Source organism: Bos javanicus, chromosome 18 (assembly GCF_032452875.1).
Source record: "Bos javanicus breed banteng chromosome 18, ARS-OSU_banteng_1.0, whole genome shotgun sequence".
NCBI classification, from domain to species: Eukaryota; Metazoa; Chordata; class Mammalia; order Artiodactyla; family Bovidae; genus Bos; species Bos javanicus.
The window spans coordinates 28,519,200-28,526,976 of NC_083885.1; the positions used below are offsets into that span (position 1 = coordinate 28,519,200).

Consider the following 7,777-nt stretch of genomic DNA (forward strand, 5'->3'; position numbering starts at 1 on the left):
TCATGCATTCTAAAATTATCATTATCTGCCAAGCACAGGGGATAAGATATATTCTCCAAGGTGATTTTATATAGATATATAGACAGATAGATAGTTTTTTCCCCCAAATTAAAAGATTTATTCTCCAAGGCAATTTTATATAGAGAGGTAGATAGACAGATAGATTAGATAATTTTTTCCCCAAAATTAATGAACATGGTCATTTATATACCTGCCTTTTCTCTTAGGCTGTGCTCCACAAGAACAGGTACCAAGTTTTAATTATCTTTAGTATCCAAAGATATAGATGATTCTCAGTTTATGACTTGGAAGGAATGAATGAAAGGTATCTTGTATTACCTTTGAGTGCAAAAGCAGTAGGAGATTTAAAAGTGATGGAATTTCTGAAATCTTCCTATAATTTGAGAAATGATCCAAGATATCTGAAATTAGACATACCTTAAAGTTCCATATATACTTATGGTTTGGCTTCCCTTGTGGCTCAGCTGGTAAAGAATCCACCTGCAATGCAGGAGACCTGGGTCCTATCCCTGGGTGGGGAAGATCTCCTGGAGGAGGGAAAGGCTACCCACTCCAGTATTCTGGCCTGGAGAATTCCATGGACTGTATAGTCCATGGGGTCACAAAGAGTCGGACATGACTAAACAACTTTCATTTTCAGGCATCATACTCCACAATTGCAATAGGTGCTCATCTTCAAAAAGATGTGCCCTGCAAGGAGGAAAAAAAAAAAAAAATTGCATAGAGTAAATCAAAAGAAGTTTCTTGAAAGAGACTAGAAAGTCTAGACTAGTTTACAGTGATACCCTTAAGATATTTTTAATAGAAAATCCTAAACTAGAGGTTAGAAGACTCTATTCAGACCTTCTCTCTCTACAGTCAAAACAGAAAAGAAAGTCAAAACAATTACCCAAGTAATTAGGATGATTAGGTTTTCTATCTCCTCACATACTTTTAATGTTTAACTTTGTCTCCTATCAGATTATAAACCCTGTATGGTCAGAGATTCCACTTTTCTTTGAGTTTCCAAGATTGCCTTTCCTGAATGTGTCTTAGTAAGTACTCATTTGGTTAATTGTTATAAACTAGCTAGTGTAGAATAGACAGGTTCCAGAGATCTCAGTTCTCTTACTTTATCGTAGTTTCTTCTGGCACATCAATCCCAATTTATGAAGGGTTGGTCCCATGTGAAAGAGCCCAGGGTGGAGAAGGGGGGACTCTGCTAAAACAAGAGGCATCCCCGGCATACCTCACAGGTTTAAACTCGAATATTTTGTAAAATTATGTCAGGCACTTTTTTTTTTTTAATTTAATTTTATTTTTAAACTTTACATAATTGTATTAGTTTTGCCAAATATCAAAATGAATCCACCACAGGTATACATGTGTTCCCCATCCTGAACCCTCCTCCCTCCTCCCTCCCCATACCATCCCTCTGGGTCATCCCAGTGCACCAGGCACTTTGTAAATGAAAGTATCTAGACTCACATCTAGAGCTTCCCTGTTGGCTCAGACAGTAATGAATCTGCCTACAATGCGGGAAACCAGGGTTCGATCCCTGGGTCTAGAAGATCCCCTGGAGAAGGGAATGGCAACCCCCTCCAGTATTCTTCCTTGGAGAATCCCATGGACATAGGTAGCCTGGAGGGCTAGCTACAGTCCATGGGGTCACAGAGTTGGACACGACTGAGCAACTAACACTATCACTTTCAGGCTCACATCTAGATATTCTGATCTAATGTTCTGGACTGTAGTCCAGAAATACACATTTTAACATCAGAGAAGGCAATGGCACCCCACTGCAGTACTCTTGGCCTGGAAAATTCCATGGATGGAGGAGCCTGGTGGGCTGCAGTCCATGGGGTTGCTAAGAGTTGGACAAGACTGAGCGACTTCCCTTTCACTTTTCACTTTCATGCATTGGAGAAAGAAATGGCAACCCACTCCAGTGTTCTTGCCTGGAGAATCCCAGGGACGGGGGAGCCTGATGGGCTGCCATTTATGGGATCACATAGAGTTGGACACGACTGAAGCGACTTAGCAGCAGCAGCAGAGTATTAACATAATTGATGTATGACATTGTATTAGTTTCAGGTGTACAAAATAATTTTATATTTACCTATATTGCAAATAATCACAATAAGTCTATTTAATATTCATCATATGTATTATATAATGTGTTTTCTAGCATACATTAAGGATAAGACTTTTAATTGAGATTTTGCTACTATAATAGCTACAGAAAAAAACAGGAGGATTGAAAGAAGCATTTGTTACTGCCTTCTGCACAGCTCACTAAGGAACCTATGGGGAGGAGGATTGGGGCAGAGGGGGTGCCTGGTAATGCCAGAGGGACAGAGGACACAGTGGATGCTATCCAACCTAAGGAGTTTGATATGAGAGAGAGAGGGAGAGAGAAATAAAGAGGAGGGGGGTGGATAACAGCCCAGATTTCATGATGGAGAGACAGGTGGGGAACAAATTCTCAGCATTTGGGAATCATTGCATCAGAGCCTACAACACATCCACCACCAGCATGGTGTCCATCACTGTCTTCTCATTGATGACTGTCAGCTGGGCAGCTCAAGTGGGCGGAATATTAAAGGGTCAGCAGGACTAGGCTCCCACTGGTCTGTGTCCTTCCTGCAAACCTGTACCCACCACATGCCCCACAAGGGACACAACCCAGCTGATGGTGGGACCATCAGCTCCCCTGTGGCTGGATGGAGACTGTCTGATCTGGGTGCGAAGCTGGAAGCTTGGCCACCTAGGTTGAGTCACAGAAGTTAATGCCCATTACAGCAGTTGCAGATTCTCTGAGCAGTAGGTGTTCAATTTCAGGATGCTGATGATTGATGGAGAGGTGGATGTGCTCAGCCACCCTGTGAGAGTCTTGAGAAAAAGGTTGGCTGCTGAGGGTGTAGCTCACAAACAGCCCCACACCAGCTAAGAAGAGCAGCAGCTCCTGTCTCCCAACAGCAGATATTGGAATCAGGAGTGAAGGAACCAGGGGGCAGTCTGTGAGTGTCAGGTCCTCTAGGTCAGCAGCCAGAGTGCTGGACACAACCATGGGAGGAGAGAAGAGGCCAGGCACTGGGAGGGAGGAAGTACTTTAGATCTAGCAGGGAGATATTGGCTGCAGGGGCACTTTGGCCACTGGATTTTTGTTTGATTTTTAGTTTTCCTCTAGGAGGCAGGATTCATCTGCTCTTCCTCAGACTCTGCTGTCATCTCTGACTCTGATGAGCTACTGCTGGAATCGTCGCCATCATCCAAGAAAAATTCTCCTCACTCTGATCACTCCTGCTGCCCTTCCCCTCTCCTCATCCTCATCCTGGTCTTCAGTACTTGTAGACTCTATGAGCTCTGACTCCCCCTCAGAATCTGAGCAGAAAGGTTTCTCTTTCCTCTTCTACTGATTTGATCTTGTAGTCCATTCAGGTATTTACAAGTTGTGCACAGATGGATCTGGGACTTCCTCTGGACAGTCTGGGAGCTCTTGGTAGCCCGTGACCATGGCATGGAGCAGATGGGACAGTAAGTCCATGAGGAAGTGATCCTGGTCTTTGAAGGATGATTCCAAGACTGGGACTGGTTTGGGTGCTAGAGCATCTTGGCATGGTGGCTGAGGGCCCCACACTACTCCAAAAGGGCCATAAATTGCTGGGTGAAGTGAACTTGGTCTCTGATATCACAGTTCTTGTTACACTTGGTCAGACTCAGTACAGATAGGGTCAGCAGTTGTGATCTGCTTAGAGTTGGTCAGGTAAAGCTTGGCCACCAGGTTGATGACAACTTGCAGCTTAAACAACTTGGCTGTTTATCTCAGGATGTCAGATGTAATCCTAGGAACATGCTCACAGCACTCACCCATGAGCCACAGGATGCTGGCTCAGGTGCCATGGGCACCTGGATGTTCTCTATGAGCTTTGCCAAGTGTTTGATGATCACATACTATGCTGGGTACATCTGCAGCAGTTTCTTCATGATGACTACTGACTCTGTGATCATGAACTTATCACAGTTGCACCAGGTCATTGATACAGATGTCACCTATTTGGCCTATATTAGGTGTCCAGTGGCTTGGACCATGGCTGCAGTAAAGTCCTTGTATGTGCTGAGAATGTAGGTTTGGAATTTCTGTAGGGAAATATGGGTGTTAGTCTCATATGCCAGGTTGGTCAGTGCTTCCAGCATCAGGATCTTATCTGGGTGGGGTTGATGGGCCTGATGTAGAAACTCTTCTAGTAGGGCTCAAACATATCTGGGCACAATGGACATGGCGGCTAATTCTGGAGCATCACATACTGTACTACACTGCAGGCAGAGGATGGGTCAGAGGTACCTGGGGCCTTCAGTTGGGGCAAGGGGCAGCAGGTAGGGGGAGAAGGGAAGTGGGGCAAATAGGAGGGAGGAAAGGAGAAGTGGGAGGGGGGCACAAGTGGGTAGAGGACATCGATGAGAGGAGGACAGGCCTTGGATCAGTACAGGGGTAGGTGAGCTAGGCTGGGGAAGTTGGAGAGGGTGTGATGCACTAGGAGTCCTAGAGAAGCCTTGTTTTTTAAGAGTACAAACTATTTTCTTTAACCACTTATAGTGTAATGATTTGCAATTAGGAAAAATAGCTCCTCCCTTAAAGAAAGCTCCTTCCATCAGTTGCTGGCAGTCCAGTGGAGGGCCCAGGTTCATTCCCTTCATTCCCTGATTGGGGAACTAAGATCCCACCAGCTGCACGGCCAAAAAAAAAGTTGCTGGCAGTCGACACAGAGGACAACCAGCAAGTGAGCAAGTAAACAAGCTGGGAGAGCCAGGAGGGCTATGCCAGAGAATAATAGACTGCCGGTTATAAAGCCCAGCCTTTCTCAAGGTGGCAAGAACAAATGTATCCAGTCCTGCTGCTGCTGCTTCTGCTAAGTCTCGTTAGTCGTGTCCAACTCTGTGCGACCCCATAGATGGCAGCCCACCAGGCTCCTCAGTCCCTGGGATTCTCCAGGCAAGAGCACTGGAGTGGGGTGCCATTGCCTTCTCCGGCATCCAGTCCTACAAGTCTGTGAAACCTTGTGGATAGTATTTTGTAGATTTCTCCTAGAGGATCAAGTGAATCAGAAAAACAGGGAAGACCTGCGTTACTTCAGTATTTACACGATTCTCCTGCTGCTGCTCCTGCTGCTGCTAAGTTGCTTCAGTCGTGTCCGACTCTGTGCGACCCCATTGACGGCAGCCCACCAGGCTCCCCCGTCCCTGGGATTCTCCAGGCAAGAACACTGGAGTGGGTTGCCATTTCCTTCTCCAATGCATGAAAGTGAAAAGTGAAAGTGAAGTCGCTCAGTCGTGTCCGACTCTTAACCACCCTATGGACTACAGCCTACCAGGCTCCTCCATCCATGGGATTTGCCAGGCAAGAGTGACAGAGTGGGTTGACATTTCCTTCTCCAAGATGATTCTCCTAGGTAAACTTTTTTTTTTTTAATTTTAATTAGAGGGTAATTACTTTACAATATTGTATTGGTTTTGCCATACTTAAAAAATACCCAGTACACTAGGTTCCCGCAGCAGAACACACAGAAATTGTTTCCTAATGATTTTTATATCTAAATCTTTTTTTCCAGTTTCTTTACACTTAAGAATGTGAATTGTTTTCAGAACTATTGATGAAAACTGAAAGCTTGGAGTCCAACAAGAGGAAGTCTTTTTTTTTTTTTTTTTTTGCCGGGGGGACGTTTAATATGGTTGATTGGAGAAGGAAGTGGCAGCCCACTCCAGTATTCCTGCCTAGCAAATCCCATAGACAGAGGAGCCTGGTGGGCTACAGTCCATGGGTCGCAGCGTCGGACATGACTGAGTCACACACACACACACACACACACACACACACACACACACACACACTATGGTTGATAGTCAACATATTAACCACTATCTTAGTGTGGAAAAACCCCATGCGCGTATATGACAGATAATACGTGGACAGGGCGTGGGGGACAGTACGCGTGGACGGCAAAGGGAGGAGGGAGAAGGGGCGGAGCCTAGAGTTCAAATGAAGTTGGCCTCGTTCGGGTTGGAGCTCGCATGAGGGAGAGCTTGAAGATAGCGCCACCTGAGGGAGAGCTTGAAGATAGCGCCACCAGCCCTCAGTCCCCCGGACTGTGTTGAAGAGACGCCTGCCCCTCAGGGAAGACTTTAAGATTCACAAATAAAGCCTCATTCTCATAAAGTGGGCACTTTTGGAGCTCCCACCTGTGCACTGAGCCCTTCATCGGGTAAGTGGCCTTGGAGCTGTTTAAGTTTTCTCAGTTCGGGTCTGGAGGATGGGCGCCCCCTCTGGTTTTCAAAACTAGGGGTTTGGGGAACTTTCTCTCAGGTACAGGTATAAAAAGTCGGGGTCTAAACCCCTTTTCCCTCAGGAAGGAGCTCAGAATTCGAGTTCCCTCGGAATTGGAATTCCTTCACAGCGCAGGTCGGTGGCGGCGCTATAACAGGTGGAGTTCCCGGTGAGATTGTGTCTCGGACTCTCGTGGCCTCATCCTCGGGGGCCTTCCCTCATTGGCTGGAGGTGTAGGAGTCACTCAGACTCTGTTGTTTGCGTTTTACCTGGAGGAAGTCGTTCTATGTATATGTAGCTGCAGATTCCATGTGTTTGTGGGAAGCGGTGAGTTCTGGGTTTTCCTACGGTGGTGGTGCCTTCCTAATGCCAGGGACAGTGCTGGAGGCTTCGAGTCTGAAATTAGGCCCAGGGGCCTGCAAGGGGTAAACAAGCATCAGTTGTTCTTAATGTCTGGGTGATTCATGGACCACAGACGGAGGAACTTCCGTGAGGAATACCAGTCCTCCCTCATCTCCTGCCTCCATGTAACGGGTCAGGTGGTTGTCCGTTCCCTCTAGAGTCATATGCAGAAGGCAGGGTGTGGTCTTGCCCAGACAGTCTTGGAAATCAACATAATGGGACCATCAGTGTGATGTTTTATTGATTGTCCTAGCTCCAGAGAATTTTCTTTGAAGTCATTTTCTTGTCTTTTCACAATGGACACCTGCCCTCCCATCACCTTAATAACCCATGTCCTATTAAAAGCGTTCAGACATTACATGAAAAACTGAAATGGTGGTGAATTTTGTTGAATCCCTTTGGGGTGTCATCTCAATTTATGTTTACTTAGCTCGTTGGCTTATGGCACTTTTTTGGGGGCACGTTTTACTACTCCAACAATGAGCTCTAGAGAGATCCAGAGGCACAGGGTCTCTCAGCATCTTGGCACTGACCTGATAGAAATCACAAGAAGCAAATGAGGAAGAGTTTAAAAATTGTGTTCTAAATAGTGCAACTATATGCTTGTAGATATTTGTAAATGCATAGGAAATTGTTTTGAAAAAACACACACCCAGGCTACACCCAGGGCAGGGAACTAGAACTGGGTGCAGGGTGGGGTGGGGGGGTAGTCAAAACTGGCCTTTATCATTATAAGTTTTCTATCCATGTAAATTTTTTTTCAAAATATCTTTTAAGTTGCTTTGGTTTTGTGTTACAGTTGTTACATTTTCAAATCCATCTTGCATATATGTTTCTATTTATTTATTTTGGCTGCACTGGGTCTTTGTTGCTGGGCACAGGTTTTCTCTAGTTGTGGAAATCAGGGGCTACTGGTTGATTGTGGTGCACGGGGCTTCTCACTGCAGTGGCTTTTGTTGTAGATTATGGTCTCCATATGGGCAGGCTTCAGTAGTTGTGGCATGTGGGCTCAGCATTTTCAGCTCTTTGGCTCTAGAACACAGGCTTAAGAGT

At 45.7% G+C, this 7,777-nt stretch overlaps 1 pseudogene; it reads right to left on the reverse strand.

The window, feature by feature from the left end:
- Positions 1-2,767: 2,767 nt before the first annotated feature.
- On the reverse strand, positions 2,768-4,262 carry LOC133229413 (AP-3 complex subunit beta-2-like; annotated as a pseudogene).
- Between the last annotated feature and the right edge of the window lie 3,515 nt (positions 4,263-7,777).